Source organism: Mytilus californianus, unplaced genomic scaffold, assembly GCF_021869535.1.
Source record: "Mytilus californianus isolate M0D057914Y unplaced genomic scaffold, xbMytCali1.0.p SCAF_6, whole genome shotgun sequence".
NCBI classification, from domain to species: Eukaryota; Metazoa; Mollusca; class Bivalvia; order Mytilida; family Mytilidae; genus Mytilus; species Mytilus californianus.
This window is the reverse complement of record NW_026262712.1, coordinates 97,926,995-97,943,132: the sequence shown is the minus strand read 5'-3', so window position 1 is coordinate 97,943,132 and position 16,138 is coordinate 97,926,995. Positions and strand designations below refer to the sequence as shown.

General features: G+C 31.7%; 1 pseudogene; it reads left to right on the top strand.

The window, feature by feature from the left end:
* The first annotated feature begins 1,265 nt into the window (after positions 1-1,265).
* Positions 1,266-12,455, top strand: LOC127706684 (rho guanine nucleotide exchange factor 39-like; annotated as a pseudogene).
* The last annotated feature ends 3,683 nt before the right edge of the window (positions 12,456-16,138 follow it).

Sequence of the window (16,138 nt, the reverse complement as noted above, 5' to 3'; positions counted from 1 at the left end):
TCTATTCATAACTTATATAAGTTATTTTCGCAATTAATAAGTACAAGAATCATGCAAATAAAAGAAATCAAGGCTTATTAGCTCAAAATCAGTATACCAAAAAAAAAAAGAAGAGATATGAGACTATTTCAAGAATTAAAAAACAGTGCACACAGAATCACCGCAAAAATTATAACCTTTAAAAATCTGGACGCGCACTAAATCCCCCATGGAGATTTTCAAAAGTTGGCAGGTCTGCATAAGCTCTGATGAGCTTTTTACCGAATATAAAAATGTATCCTTACTAAACAAGTAAAGCAAAGCATCTGATGCTCACCTGGATAAATCCATGCAACAAGCAAAATTTCACATCTCTAGCAATCCTATATAAAAATTTATAAATTTATTAAAAAATTTAGATAAAACTTTCACAAAAAAAACATCAGCAACTCATGTTGCAAGCACCTCTATGGGTCACCTTACAGCATGTCAGCAGAGTAAAAAATTGAAAAGTTTAAAAAATAATGGCTCGATAACAAAGCAATTCATATAAGCTAAAACTCCAGGACACAATGTTTGTGTCGGTCTCATGTCATTGCTTTTATTTTTCTTTTTGGACTCTTTTTATAACTTTATATGAACCAAAGGATTGCTATTTTTTTTGGGCACTCCAGAGCTAGCTGAATTGTGTTCGGTAACCACTAGCATGTCTGGGATTCTATTTTTTTGTTAAGGAAATTTCTTAAGGAAATTGCTCTGTGTATCCATTCTTTTGCATATATATATATATATATATCTTTTACTTCTTGTACAAAGAAAGTCTGAGGGTAAAGGTTCATCAAGTCCAATTTTGGGCTAATAAATATAGTTTGCTGTGTCTGTTGAACTGTTGCTTTTACTTAAACTCAAAAATTGAACATGTAATACAATAAGAAAACATGAACTAGGTCTTGAAACATTTTTTTTTCTTTTATATTGAATGACATATAAAAACAGACTGCCTATATATAAATAAAAATAAGAAGATGTGGTATGATTGCCAATGAGACAACTCTCCACTAGAGACCAAATGACATAGAAGTTAACAACTATAGGTCACAATACAGCCTTCAACAATGAGCAAAACCTCTACCGCATAGTCAGCTTTAAAAGGCACCGAAACAAATCAAAAATGAAAACTAACAACCTGATATATAGTCTGGGATCATCCTGGATCAGAGAATATTTTTTTATGACATTTTGTATTTCACTTTGTAGGTTAACTGGTGATGCCTTGGATCTGAACAATGTTGACAACAAGGAGTAGGTTCAAAGGTAAACTGTTTCTATGGAAATTGGGAAAAAAACCCTTTTTTTACTCCTATAAATGGACTTGTAATTTATCATGAGTCTGAAACTGGTGGACCATGGAAATTGCTCAGGTTGCCTATTTTTATGCTAAATACTGAAATTGCATATGTTTTACTATGACAGTGACAAGCTATTTTGAACAAAGTGCACCTGGCAGTCAGGAAGTACAATGTAGAATTTATATAGCTCTTAGCATAGTCAAGTTCCATGTAATGATATGTCTTTAGAGAAAAGAATAAATTTTCTGAATATTCTGAATATAAACATAAAGAAAATGACAGGACATGTACACCCTTTAAAATATCTATATTGAAGTTAAAAATGTAAAATTTTAGATATATTCTATAAAACAGACTGCACTAATGATTATTATTAAAATTCAGGATCTAGATATACGAAAGTTTTATTTTGATTCCGTTCACCTATGACAGTACAAACATAAACTCTTGAGAGCTTTTTATTGAATATAAATAACATTTACATAACATTAAAACAGAGAGCATGCAGATAAGATATATAAGCAGCATATATTTCAATGCATAGATACAGCACACGCATATTGAAATACATGCAAAGCACTACTAAACTACACATCTAAACATGCTAAAACTGAAGCATAACTAAAATTAAAGCAACTAAATTTTAAGCACAACTAAAAATGAATCAAAAATAATTTAAAGCACAAAATAAAAAGTAAAGCACACATGCAAAATTTAAGGCATAATGCAAACATTTAGAGCTAAAACTAAAAAATAATACATTATCTACATGCAGAACAACGGCATTCCAATCCATTCCAGGACTGAATAAGGCTCTTGAATTGTGAAAAACTATTTTCGGTTCTGAAATGTTCAGGTAGGCTGTTCCACAGAGTAGCAGCTGCAAATCTTAAACTTTTCTTACCAACCTGTGTTTATTTTACATTTGAAATATCAGTATATTACTATATCTGAAAGAATATTTACAATCTTTTAGATTTAATAGATCATGTAAACAGACAGGTGCTAATTTACTAACTACACATGTTAAAAGTTTCAATTGCCATTGATCTTTGCAATATGCAGTGAAGGCATCTTAGCATTTTTAAGCAACTGATGGTATGAGCTTGAATGATCTTCATACACAAACTTTAGTGCTCTTTCTTGCACTTTTTCTAATTTGTTTGAATTTTTCTCAGTACAGAAATGCCATGCCAAAGGGCAGAAATTGAAATTGCTCAAAATAAATGTATGGAATATAGTTAGCTTACTAACGCTTGTTCAAATAAGTTCCCAAACGTTTCAAAATATTAAGTTGCTGAGATACCTTCCTGCATATTTTACTGATATGAGTATCAAAATTTAACTCATAATCAAGGTCAATGCTAAGAAGTTTGACAGTTGACTCACACGAAGGATCAGCACTTTGAATACGTATACATGACTTTTTGTTATATGTTTTTTTCCCAACTGCTAAAAAGTATGTTTTTGTCATTTATTTAATTATACAGATTCTATTATGATAATGACGATTGATTGAGATTAACCTATGTTGTATTGTCATTGTTAGTGACAAACTATTGAGATATTGTTGAGTTGTCATTTAATTACTTGCAAAAACAAAAAGATACATGGTATGATTGCCAATGAGACAACTCTTCACTAGAGACCAAATGATGTAGAAGTAAGCAACTATAGGTCACAGTACTGCCTTCAACAATGAGCAAAACCCATACTGTACAGTAAGCTATAAAAGGCCTGAAATGAAAATCTAAAACAATTACTTGCATAGTCCTCTATTTTGATTATTTTGTAACAGTATTGAATGAGATAGCCCAACAGAACAAGGAACGGATTGATATAGTCACAACAGAAAAAAGAGAGAAAAGAAGAAAGAAAGTGATAATAGAATTGTTTGAAACAGAAAAGACATATCTGAATCATCAAGAATTAGTGAACAAGGTAAAAAGTTGATATAATAGTAGTATTATTAGATGTACTGTGATATAATGTTTACTGTGTTCTGTTGAGATTTTAAAAGTTCAGGAAGCTTAAAAAGAACATAAAAGTAGGTTAATTTGGTTGTCCTTTTCACAATGTAGGTATCTTTTGGTCACACAGCTCCGATGTAATTAAACATCCCTGGTTTTCAAATGTTTAGGTTTGAGCATCGCGTATGACAACTAATCCAGAAAACCGCTACTGACACACAAAACATATTAAAGGGGCACTAGCTACGTATACGAGATATACAAAAATTATAAAATATGATTTTTTTTTGTTCAATCATTAATGAAAGTGAAATAGCGAAAAAATAATTCGACCTCATTGAATCCGTATTCATGTGAACTTCAATTTAACCCCTGAGCTAAAGATGGAAAATGCATGAATTGTGTGCATGTTTGATTATTTAAAGGAAAAGAATTCAACATTGAAAGTGAAACAAAGGTTAATCATTTAATTGACTGATTCGATCCTCAAAAAAATTCATTTTTATACAGGTAAAAATGATGATTAACATATATTAATCTATAAATGAAATCAAAGAGACCTAGAAGAATCCATTTGCACGAGTTGCGCTATCTATTTGTATCTTTATTTATGTTTATATACCTTATATGGGCATCTGTGGTTTTCGGGAGGTCAACTCGACAGTTAATTAGATGGCGTCTAGACTAAAATACACACAAAACGAAGCTACATTATATCCACAGTATGCCCTGAAAATTGTTTATCTTAGACTTTTTATAATTTGGATAAATGTTTTACATTGTTATACATTAAATATGAGAATTTGAGTCAAATCGGTGAACATGAATTTGACAGCTAGTGCCCCTTTAAGTGTTATTTCCATTAAATGTATTAAAAGCACACTTTAAACAAAAACAAAGAGCATGTTAAACACTTTATGGGTATCATAGTCGTCTGAAGCATATTTCTCTAAGATTTACAAGAACAAAATTACTTCGGGCATTGCATAACTTTGTGTCTTCCTTTCCTATTCATGACAGTAATGTAAGAAATCTTCTCTGTAGTATAGGTGCTGATATAAGATTGTAGGACAGGATGATTTATAAATCAGCAGTTTTATAGGTATTTTGAGCCTGCTTTAAGTAAATTGGAGCAATCTTTGATAAGGTATTATTCATTGTATTGTTTTGCTTTTACCTGTGATAATATTGTCTACTATTTTCATGTTATAGATTTAAGTGCTTATTCCGAGCTGATTTTTATGGTATAAATATCTATGTAGCTTTGTTATTAAACTGATCAAGATTGAAAGGAGGGGGATGAGTGTCAAGAGAAATAATTTAAAACTAATTGACTTGTCCATTGTTAAAACAGGGTACTTGGATTTTCTGCTTATGTCTCTTTCCCTTTTCAATATATTGATTTTCCACAAAGTTTTTTTTCTATTTCAGTATTTTGATTATCCACTGAGGTTTAACTGTTTAATCCCAGACAGCATCCACAGTAAGATCTTTGGTAATATAGAACAGATATGGGAGGTCAACAAGACACTTCAAGAGTATATGGAACAAACCACTATAGGCCAGGCCTTCCACTATCTAGGACCATTTCTAAAGTTATACTCATCATATGCTAACAACCATGAAACTGCCCTGGCAGCTTTACAGGTAAGAGAACCAGGAAAATATATGGATCATACCATTAGTGCCCTGGCAGCTTTACAGGTAAGAGAACCAGAAAATATATGGATCATACCATTAGTGCCCTGGAAGCTTTACAGGTAAGAGAACCAGAAAATATATGGATCATACATTTCGTGTCCTGATAGCTTTACAGGTAAGAGAACCAGAACATTATATGGATCATACCTTTAGTGTCCTGATAGCTTTACAGGTAAGAAAACCAGAACATTATATGGATCATACCTTTAGTGTCCTGATAGCTTTACAGGTAAGAGAACCAGAAAATATATGGATCATACTTTTAGTGCCCTGGCAGCTTTACAGGTAAGAGAACCAGAACATTATATGGATCATACCTTTAGTGCCCTGGCAGCTTAACAGGTAAGAGAACCAGAACATTATATGAATCATACCTTTAGTGTCCTGGCAGCTTTACAGGTAAGGTAACCAGAACATTATTCAAACAACTTAATTTATAGATATGCCCTTAATGTTCCTTTTAGGCTTACTTAAGTTAAAGGTAAAAGATGAGGCTATTATAGGCAGGCCTTGGACTGCCTTGGCAACCTTAATTTAGTTAAGGGTTAGGGACCCAGGCTATTATAGGCTGGCCTATTATAAAGATTAAATTGCCAGAAATATTTCACATTCTAAACAATTTATTCAAACATCTTGCTATTACAGTTCTCTAGGTTGTTTTGGACAGAGAACACAGATATTTTGTAGTGCATTTCTTTTAGACAATAAATCCTAATTAAATAAATCGAACCTGCTCTATCTCAAAAAGATTTACTGTGTAGTGTACTACTTTTGACTTTTTTTTAACTAGACCATATCACTACTTGACTTAAAAATTCATTACCCAATTTGTTTTAACCTGTAATTTGATCCCCCTTCTTAATATTTCCTGCATAAAATATAAAGTAATAATTTTGGAAAGTGTATATAAAAAAAATTGCAAGTTATACACTGTCTACACTAGGGACTATATTTGTAGACATCGAAAGTTAAAGGACAACAAATGTGTCCTCAGACCTTTTGGAGTATCATGTTTTTAAAGAATGTACACGTATATTTATAAATGTTTAACTTACCTCGCATCAACTAGGAAAAATTATATCATATCATGTTTTTAATGAATAATATTTTAAACAGGAATGGTTGCAGAAGAGCACAGAAATTAAAGATTTCATTCAGACTCAAGAAGAACGTTCAGATTTAAATGGTCTCAAACTGGATGCTTTACTGATAACTTCTGTACAGAGAATACCAAGGTACCTTATCTTAATAGGAGTAGCATCCAGGTGATCTTTTCTGCAACCAAAAATAAAAAACTTGAAAAATGACTATAACTTACCATCAATTTTAATTGTAATTTTTTTTGGGAAAAAAGATTCTAGGATATGACACTATATTTGAAGTTGCATCAAATCAATGAGTTCTACTGTTTTAGAACCATATGCAACTATATTCAATACCCCGCTCTAAAATTTGGGGCTATATTGCGATCAGATTTTCCATTGGTTTGTCTGTGCTTTTTTTTGTTTGTACAGCAGATATTTTTTTCATACTCTTCTCAGGAACCATTGAACAGAACAATTTCATATTTGGTCAGTAGCTTAACAGTGATGAGTTGTGAAGTGTGACCACTTTTCTAATCTGTCGCACATTTGTTTCCAAATACTTTAAATAATATGTTGAATGAACTAAATATTTTTCATCACACATTTCTTCAGTACTACTGACCAGAATGGCTTAATATTTGGTCATCTGCTGGACACTTGTGAGTTGTAACAGGTGAGTGATATTTGGATCTTAATTAAGCCTGCTTCCAGTTTGCAGATGCTTTGAATTTTAAGGTCACATCAACTTTATACTTAGTACACATGTTCATTATGAAATGAACTTTAAAATTTATATGGCAAATTACAGTTTTTACCCTGATTGCACTGTTCAGTGAACATGTAAATGTGATGGTGTGAATAAATTCATTCTCAAGTTAAAGTTTTTGGATGATGTAGTTGACCATAAAGTTGTGGTCACTTTAACTTGAAAAATTAGTTCCAATGTTCATTATGATGTGATCTATTTTTTGATTATATACAAAATAGGGGTTTGACCTATATTTCATGATTCACTGAACAAAGAAAAATAGTGCGAGCTTGGCATGTTATCCTTTGGTAACAGATTCTTGTCATAATATCTTTTTCTAAAATTTTTGCCCAAATATAAATCTATTAAACTTGCTTGCAAGAATGAAATTTGAAAGTAAATACCCTATTACATTCTAGTTGGGCAAGTCTTAAGGGTTTTTTTTGCCTAAAACTATAAGACCAATGTTTTGGAAAGATCAAATGATTAATGACTCAAAAAGTGAGGAAAGGAGTCTTGCCAGATACGAGCCTCTTATGTTATTTATATAATTTTTTTCCTCAGGTATAGACTGTTACTAGAAGACTTATTACAGTGTACAACAGAAGAAAATCATGATTATATACAGATTAAAGGTAAAAACAAGATAACTAGCTTTACACTCCAATAACTGAACATAATGGGTAATGAAAAAGACTTGTACGCATTCACAAACCCTCCCAAATCCAAGTTTTAGTACAAATTATCTCAAAAGTTAATTATTCATCATGCTCATACTTTTAAAAGATGCACAATCTAAATGATTTAATACAACTGTGTGATGAATTAATCTTTGTTTTGAAGTCATTCTTATTCACAAAATGTATTTTTGAAATGAAACATCTTGTTTGTAATTGATTACATAAATTATGTGTCTTAAATGTTGAACATTTAAATTTTTTTTAGGACTGGTAATTTACATAGAAGTGTTATCGTTTATCAGCAAAAAGTTCAGGTTTTGGCAATTAAACCAGAAAAAGACAAGATAGTACAGTGATTCATATTGCCATACAAAAACAGTGATAAGGTATCAATTTGCTGACAGAAAAATAGCAGTAATTAAAATTTCATTCCTAATCCATAACTATAAATCATCGTCTGAAAGTGTCACTGCATCTGGAAAATTTGAGATAATGACACTATTTCTGTTTTATCAAAACTAACTGCTCTTTTTAAAACAAGTGAAAGGATAATATATTTATTTATTCTATGTAAATCAGATGTAGTCGTCTCACATCTGAGGGGCATGGCACAAAAGGTAAAAAAACTATGTAAAGACAAACAACAGACCACAAAACACTTTAAAAACGAAAGACTGAGCAACACATACCTTCTCCTAAAACTGGAATGATTTCAAATGCCACATTTAAAATAATGAACTATATAATATAAAACTATTTCCAGAATCACCTCACCAGGTAGGAGAAATAGCCAGTAATATAAATGAACATATAAAACAACATGAGAACTTCCAGAAAATGTTGAGTATTCAGAAGTGTTTTGACAGCTCAGCACCTAAAATACTGACTCCAGGTAGAGAGTTTCTCAGAGAAGGAGTACTGAAAAGGGTAAATTAAAGGAGGGTCTGATAATACATATGCATATAAATAAATATATAGTTTAGCATTTCATGGAATATGTCTTTTGTTTGGCATCACTCTTTCTTTTATTATGTAGACTGATACAAACTGTTTGGTGTTTCATTTAAATCTGCTCTTGATTTTGAGTTTTCAAGCCACTAAACGATTATAATGTAGCCCAAGTGTTCAAAATGTAGCATTTGGCAACAGTAACATTGTGTTTTGATATAATGGCAATACATGTATTTCATTCATAGATGAAAGAATTAGTAGTACAATGCCAGACTAGTGGAAATAATTTAGTTAAATAAAATTTAAAGTCATCAAATAAACCATTGGATTAGTACTAAAGGAAAGAAATATTAGGATAAAAATGGCTAAATTGTAATATCATAAAAAGAGATTGTAGAACTGTAAGTGAAAAAGTACATTTCTTTAAGGTCTCACCTCTTTTCCTTCACTTCCACCTATGACTCTGAGGTAGAGGTAGTGTTAGCCTTCTATATCCAACCACACTAATCGACAAATAGATTTTCACTGAAAATGACTCTGCCAATTATCTTTATTTCATGTGATTAAAAACAAAATTAAGGTTTAGACAATCTTTTTGGAAAGACTTTTCCCCGAACAACCACACTTACAACTGCCAGGTCATAAAACTAATATCAGGAATAATTACAAAAATAACAGTCTTGAAGATAAGATAAATTAACTGAAACTTGCAGAACATTACATAAATATATTTCTTTGTATACTTATTGACAGGTTTCAAGAAAAGGTGGAAATTCACATGACAGAATGTTTTTCCTGTTTTCTGACATGTTGCTTTATGGGAAAGCTAAGTTTTAGACAGTGGTAACAATACCTACTCGTGTTGTTGTGTACTACCATTAAAACACTGCCAAGTAGAGAGAATGTTTGGACATAGTAAGAATAGTAACACTAGCCTGACAGAAACCGGAGGCATGTTTTCTGTGAGTAAAACTACTTCAAACTTCTTTAAAAGATAATTGTACACCAAAAAAAAACTTCTTATGTGTTTGTTTGTCATTTACAAGACACTCATCTTCCTTATATTAATTTAAAGCTTCTTTATAATGGATAGCTATAACAATCATTACTCCTCATCCAAAACTAAAAAAGTAAATTTTACATGGTCTTCATTTGCAATTTAAGCAGTTGTCCAGTTTCTGAAAAAAAAGTCTGAATCGTATCTTAAATACAGTTACCCAATTTCAGGAATATTTTAAAAGTTAGTGATCTAACATTTTGATATAATTGGAAGTTTTTTTTATACAATTTGATATATTAAATGTCAAAAGGCATCTGCATTAAAACGTTGGTATTGTATGATTTTTGTAAAACAGATAGTCGGAAGTTGCTATTGAATTCTTTAAACAAATATATTTCATACATGTTACAGTTGATAATGATTCAATAATTCATAGGCAATATGAAGTAAGTGATTTGAAGTTTAGAGCTGACAGTAAAGTTTAACATACTATTTTCCTTGCTGTTTCCAAAATGTTCATATATTCCGGGTTTTTGTAGCTATTCAAACTTTAAAGAGGTAATGAAATTTTATTTTGTTTAATTAAATGTTGAATAATTTTCAAAATTTGCTTTTTTTCCCTATCATTTCATTGAAAAATCAACATTTGCTAGTAGAAACCTGTTATTAAATGGAGGTTAATTTTCTGATCAATTTTTTTTTGTTGCAATAATGACATAATCACAAACATAAGTCACTAATGTTCTATGCTTCAAAAGAGTGCTATGTCTGTTTATTTATATTAAACAGAAGATGTACTAAATTTTGACCTGTTTATTCTCTGACAATGAACCCTTGTCTACAATTAGATCCTATAATTAGAAAATTTCTGGCTGCCTCAAATATTTGGGGCAATTTTGATTTGCGGTCAGGAAACCTTGATAATGAAATAATGAAATTTTATAAAATCTATATCTTATATTTTCTCTGACCTGTCAGTTAATGTTAAAGATATGGCTGAATTGTTTCTTCATTTTAGATCGCATGTAAGATGAGAGTTTACTGTTGCTGTCACATGATCCACAAAATGTCCAGCAGTGGGTGGAAACTTTAGAGTCTGCTATCAAGTAGGTATTACATGATCCACAAAATGTCCAGCAGTGGGTGGAAACTTTAGAGTCTGCTATCAAGTAGGTATCACATGATCCACAAAATGTCTGGCAGTGGGTGGAAACTTTAGAGTCTGCTATCAAGTAGGTATTACATGATCCACAAAGTTTCCAGCAGTGGGTGGAAACTTTAGAGTCTGCTATCAAGTAGGTATCACATGATCCACAAAATGTCCAGCAGTGGGTGGAAACTTTAGAGTCTGCTATCAAGTAGGTATCACATGATCCACAAAATGTCTGGCAGTGGGTGGAAACTTTAGAGTCTGCTATCAAGTAGGTATCTCACGATCCACAAAATGTCTGGCAGTGGGTGGAAACTTTAGAGTCTGCTATCAAGTAGGTATCACATGATCCACAAAATGTCTGGTAGTGGGTGCAGGCCTCTACATTATTATTTTTTTCTAACTTGGACAAGTTGCAAGAAAATCAACTTGTCTGAACTCTTAACTCTCTTGTCCGAATTCAAAATAGAAAATCTTACATATTGATGATATGCACCAATAACATTTGAGCTTTGAGCGTACCTTATGAAGGGAGCAATTTGTTATGCTACATGAATTTATTTGTAACTAAATAAAGAATACTATTTCTAAAATCCTTTTATTTTTTTCAGACTGAAAGATAAATTATTTGCAAGACTGAGTTCTCTGACTCAATGTCACTATTATGTGTCGATCATTTAATCATCATCCCTTCCCAAATCACTGGGTTCTCTTATAGACCTATCCATTCTGCAGTCGTATGGGTTAAACCAAGGATGCTTTGGTCTTCCTGTAGACCACCACCTCATGAAAACTGAGTCCATATTGAAATCTGTGACTGATGATCTCCAGCAAGAACAACAGATTCTTGAATCAAGTTTTAAGATTGTCATTAATAAAAAATGTGCTGATGTCTGTTGATTTGCGTCTGTAGATGTATGCTTTGAAATCAGTCCATTCATTTTTGATAACTTCCAGGTCACAACCACTTCTGTTGAGAATGTCCTGATTTTGCAGCAGCAAGCAACAATGGATCTTATACAGTTGGTCCAAATCTGTCATCCAAAGCTTTGCAGATAAGGTCCAGCATCTATTGTTTAATAGTTGCACAATTTTCTCTTTGCTGGACATTTTTAAGACTAATGTCGCAAAAAGTTTAACCTTCAACTTCAGAAAGGAAATTTGACAGGTAGTTATCGTATGGTCAAATATCATATGATCTGCAAAATGTCAAACAAGTAGATATTGTATGGTCAAATATCACATGATCTGCAAAATGTCAAACAAGTAGATATCGTAGGGTCAAATAGCACTATATAATATAAATAATGTTGAATAATTAGACATGTCATGAGATTTAAAATGTTCAGCAAACGGTTACGACTCTTGAAACTGCAATTAATTATACTTACTGTCATAAGTGAATAATGAGTTTCATTAATATCAGGGCAAGAAAAAAGAAGATCCTGTGAAATGCATAACATAAACAGATATATTGAATTCCAGTATAGAAGTGAAAATCATTTAAAATACAGACACGTATAGATTCTACCACTGCATCAAGTGTGATATGATATTTATCCACTGGAGACAGTTAAATTTTAATATTTAAAAATAAGACCATGCAGATGGATAAATTTCATTGTTTAGTAAGAAAATGTTATATTATCAAAAATAGTGTTGAGAAATGAATAATAACATTATTGTTAATATTTTCTGTTTTGTAGAAAATTATGTAATAACAGATCAACTCTGAGAAAACCCAGCAGCAACAAACTACCAATGAGAGGAAAATCACTATGGCGACAGAAAAAACAAGAAAAGATGGAGGACAAAAAGGTTAACTATAGAGAAATGTCTTGACATTTTTTTTTTAATTTTTCATACAGTTTGTAACCCCTTGAGGTTTTTTTTAAATGGCTATGCATAATTACACTGCCTGTCAACCCCTATTCATTTCTAACTGTCTTTGAGGAAATTGCACTTCTGGGAAAATGTTTTGAAATGCTTGTTATTTGTCTATGGGATACTAATTCTTAGTGTTTTTTAAAGGGGTATTGTTGTAACACAACCTTAGGTTTTTAAAATTTTACAAATTTCTTATAGGCTTGTAAAGGTGTGTAGATTTTTTTAAAACAAAGAAATGAAATACATTTTTTCCACATTATTATTTCTACATGTACATATCATATGAAAAATTCAACAATAACTTTCCAGTCCAAAATTCTAAAAATTTCTTTTGTTGCTGAAATGTGTTACAGAATTCTACAATATAGCTTATGGATATATAAGTGAAAATGTGCTTTTTTTTGTAGATTAAAGCTAAATTACAACCTGTAAATGATGATACAACAACATGTCCAGAATCTCCCTGTTTACCTGATGGATTATCTCCCTTTAAAAAGACTTTCCCTGATTTTAAAAGCTGTATGTCACCTAAAAGGAGAAAATTAGAAAATGACAAAAACAATACACCACACCCACCTCCCCGTCAAAGGAAAAGAGGTGTGGCTAGCATATCTGATGCCGATTCCAGTTCACCTGTGTCGAAAAAATTGACGAGGCGGCCATTGTCTGAATCAGAATATAGTCAGGTTGGTGGCTTCAAATTTTATAGATGAAATTGATGTTGACTAAAAAGAATGCATCTGTTTAGGCCAACTAAAATTATTTAGTAGATTTTCATCATGTTCATCCAGATTTTAAAAAAAAAATGGTACGGGTGGGAGGATTTTTTTTTAGTTTGCATTTCCTCCGAAACCTTTTGTAATGTTTTCTTCATATGCATTCAAGGGTAATGATAAGCTTATATCATGTATATATAAGGAATTCTACATAAAGATTTCTGATTGGCAATCACTGTTTTACATGTAATTGCCACTTTAGAAACCTATTTTCAATAAATAGCAAAAACGTTGAGAAATGCTCTCTTTTAGACAATCTACATCAAATTTATTTTGCTTTCTAAGCTATGCTTTGTAGTGCCCATAAAATGAACCATATATGCATTAGTATGTAAAACAAGTATTATGAGTACAGAGTGAAATATAACCTCAAACGGTGTTGAAAATACTAGAGTTGATGCCTTTAAGATTCTTATGCAAGGTGCAAATATAACTACAATTTTAATGTAAAACATGAACTTAACCAAAAAGAAGTTGTTTAATGGCTCTATTGAGGGACTGGGGACAGTGGGTGTTTGCTGTTTGGCAACAAAAAACAACAGCCTAGGTGTAAATCTAAGGGCTTTCTGTTATACATTTTGTATGTTGGCTGACTTTTTGTACTCAATATACAGTCATCAGAAATTGCACAAGTTCGTTTGCTCAAGTTTTTGCTTGTGTCAATTTTTATTGCAGTCATGTTTTTTGTACCAATGTGTTTCATGATTCTTGCGCTTTGGATATCAGTCCAAATTTCCTGATACAAATTCATTGTATGAATAAAAAAAACAGTTTTCTAATCACTGAAATTTGTAACATACAAGGATTTACGTTCTTGGACACTTCATGCCCTTCTCATAATCAATCTCTATTCTTGGAAGATAATTTTGTCATCAAAGTGCCAGAGAATATGTTGACTAAATTCTTTGGTTAAATTACTCGAAGAAAACTGAAATTTGCATTAGGAAATTGTGAATGAAATGAAATTATCGGCGGTTAACGGTAATGGAAGTGAACAAAATAATATTTAAATAAATGGAGAATGTGTCTATAGGCCACAGATTCCCCGGCTTGTAAATATGCATGAGTCAGCTTCCACATACAGATGCAGGATTCGCATAGGTAAGACCATTTTGTGATTATAAACATTGTGTATAAGTTTCAATACATTTGGTTGAGGCAAACTCAAGTTAGAGAACAGAAATGAAAAATTCAGCAATTTTTATGTTTATAAAGGGGCATAACTCATGAACGGTAAAAGTTATGCCACCCAATTTCGAATTTGATCTACCAACTCCGGGTGCGGGATTTTCTCGCTGCATTGAAGACCCATTGGTGGCCTTCGGCTGTTTTCTGCTCTTTGGTCGGGTTGTTGTCTCTTTGACATATTACCCATTTCCATTCTTAATTTTATTTGTGGTAATAAGCATTGTGTGTAAGTTTTATAACATTTGGTTGAGGCAAGCTAAAGTTAGAGAATAGAGAAAGTAATTTTTTGGACGTACGGACGGGACAGACAAGGGTAGCACTTAATGCCCCCTCCGCCATGGCAGAGGCATAGAAAAAAAATTATCAAATTGGGGCGGGCAGGGATGAAAATCTATCAATTAATTTTAATTTACCTTATTTGATATGTTTAAATAGAAACATAAGGTATCTCCGTAAACTTTAGATTTCATAATAAACCCTTAAACATCCTGATCTATTGGATATTTTGGTGTTTAGTGATTGTGCCAAATATAACAAAATAAAACATTAAATTTTGCCAAAGAAGTTTAATACTTAGTTTTAGTACTTATCTGCTTATATCATTATTCTAAAGTATTATTATCTAAATAATTATTACATATGTCCACAATAAAAAAAATAATTTAAGTTTTAACTATATTTTTTTTAAAAATATTTAATGTTTACAGAATAACAAAAAAAAACCATTATGATGTTGAAGAATTCTATGTAATTTGATTAGATATGTTATTATTAAAGAAGTGAATGAAATAAAAAAAAAAAAACAATAGGGTAATTTTTGTTGCTAGGGTCAGATCATCAAGGTCAAAGTAAAGCCAATATACTGTCACTTACTGTCAATCAGTTATCTGGTATTTTAGACAGTGGTCTCGTTAGCCCAAAATAGAAGGGCGCCCTCAGTCGCGCCATGGGTGCCTTCATCAGCGCCCTTCTGCCCTGACGCCTTTTTCCCAAAAACCCTTGTGCCGTTTTGGTAAAATTGTTTTTTGTTTCATCGATTTCTTATCACAAAGTTAAATTACATATATGACACCAGGTGATTGCCCCCAGGTTAATCATGTCATTACAATCAATTACAGTGGATAAGACTTAAAAGGTGTTAATAACTAGGTAATTTAATTAAGACAATGTACCTTTTTGTCATACATTTGATGAATGTGTCAGCGAGTGTTTTTAGCTTGGGTCGGCATTTTCGATCTCCAAGAAGAGTGTATAAATGAAGACTTTTATGAATTTAGAATAGAATTTAAGTCATCAAAGTACAACTATGCCTTCACAAAAAACGCCGTCCATCTCAACTTGTGAGCGACAAGCAAACAGTAAACGTGTTAGAAATTAATTTTGGAGTTACTTCCCCTGTTTTAGCTTATTACAAATAAAGACATAATATTTTCATGTTTGTGTGTTTGTCCAGGTGCCCTCTGTTTCAAATCAGTTTGAAATTTTGGTTTTCATGTAGTTTACTAGGAAGTGGTAATCAAATCAACTTGAAACTTATCTTTGTCAAAACTTCAGAGATTCTTCTTTTTTTTTGTCAAATCCTATACAATTTTAAAGACATTTGATAGAAGATTCTTCATGATATAGAAACAATATCTGAAGAAGTTTTGTATTCTTTTTATTTTCCTGTATTTA